This window comes from Ambystoma mexicanum, chromosome 3p (genome assembly GCF_040938575.1).
Source record: "Ambystoma mexicanum isolate Mex_15411 chromosome 3p, UKY_AmexF1_1, whole genome shotgun sequence".
NCBI classification, from domain to species: Eukaryota; Metazoa; Chordata; class Amphibia; order Caudata; family Ambystomatidae; genus Ambystoma; species Ambystoma mexicanum.
The window spans coordinates 727,892,761-727,894,403 of record NC_090925.1 but is presented as its reverse complement, the minus strand read 5'-3'; positions in this window follow the sequence as shown (position 1 = coordinate 727,894,403).

The window sequence follows — 1,643 nt, the reverse complement described above, 5'->3', positions numbered from 1 at the left end:
CTGGTTGCTGTGAAGCAGGGTGGTCACTATGTATCTAAGCTAACATAACATATTCTCGATAATGCATGCACTAAAACACACTTGTTCAAAGTCTTTCAGTAGGTTATGTCTCTATAAAAGTCACACATATATCTATACTAACATTTACCATTGGATTATACAGTCTTGACCACTATAATACACCGGTTGAAGTGTGGGTCTGTGCTCACAAGAATCTCCGGTATGTGGCATTTGTTATTGATAAGCAACGATATACTATCATTGATATAAAGGCGATATACTGTATATTGATATAAAGGCGGTTCGCGCCGGGGGATGAGCGCTGGCATGGGGGGCTGTCAGGGGTGCGAAAGGCGCCAAACTGCATGTACACTTCAAAAGGTAGACCACGCCAAGGGGCCATTGTTCACATGGTCTCCTCAGACCCCTTGTCTCCAGGCAGGCCTCCGCTGAGGCAGGCCGCCCCCCTGCAATACACATAAGTGTGTCTCCATTCAGCAGTCTTCCTGTGCCTTATCTGCACGCCCCAGGCCTATCCATCCCACCCCCTCTATCAAAGGCGGTTCACACCCGGGGATGAGCGCTGGCATGGGGGGCTGTCAGGGGCGCGAAAGGCCAAGGTGCCAAACTGCAAGTACACTTCAAAAGGTAGACCACGCCAAGGGGCCATTGTTCACATGGTCTCCTCAGACCCCGTGTCTCCAGGCAGGCCTCCGCTGAGGCAGGCCGCCCCCCTGCAATACACATAAGTGTGTCTCCATTCAGCAGTCTTCCTGTGCCTTATCTGCCCGCCCCAGGCCCATCCATCCCACCCCCTCTATCAAAGGCGGTTCACACCCGGGGATGAGCGCTGGCATGGGGGGCTGTCAGAGGCGCGAAAGGCCAAGGTGCCAAACTGCATGCACACTTCAAAAGGTAGACCACGCCAAGGGGCCATTGTTCACATGGTCTGGTCTCCTCAGACCTCGTGTCTCCAGGCAGGCCTCCGCTGAGGCAGGCCGCCCCCCTGCAATACACATAAGTGTGTCTCCATTCAGCAGTCTTCCTGTGCCTTATCTGCACGCCCCAGGTCCATCCATCCCACCCCCCTCTATCAAAGGCGGTTCACACCCGGGGATGAGCGCTGGCATGGGGGGCTGTCAGGGGCGTGAAAGGCCAAGGTGCCAAACTGCATGTACACTTCAAAAGGTGTCCCACGCCAAGGGGCCATCGGTCACATAGCCTCCTCAGAACCCGTGTCTCCAGGCAGGCCTCCCCTTCAAGCAGGCCGCCCCCCTAATACCACGACATATATACGTCATTCATTCACAAACACACCCCAGTTTCTAATACTTTAAAAACCACTCAATATGTCTCATGAGAACATCTTTGTGCTTTGCAAGTCAACTCCTGAACGTGCTACCTGGGAACCACTGAGATCTATGCTAATCTGCTCGTCGTCGTGCTATCCGTGAACTTCTGTGACCGCTTCGAGCATACCCATCAGTGCGCTACCTGTGGCCATCCACCTATTCTCCCGCAACATACTGCTCTGCTTGCTGAATCCAACTGTTTGTTGGTCAAGGTAAGGCCATGTATCCTGGTCATATTTCGCAGATTTTTAAATTTCTATCTATTTTCGAGTAGAGTATACAATAGTGCTA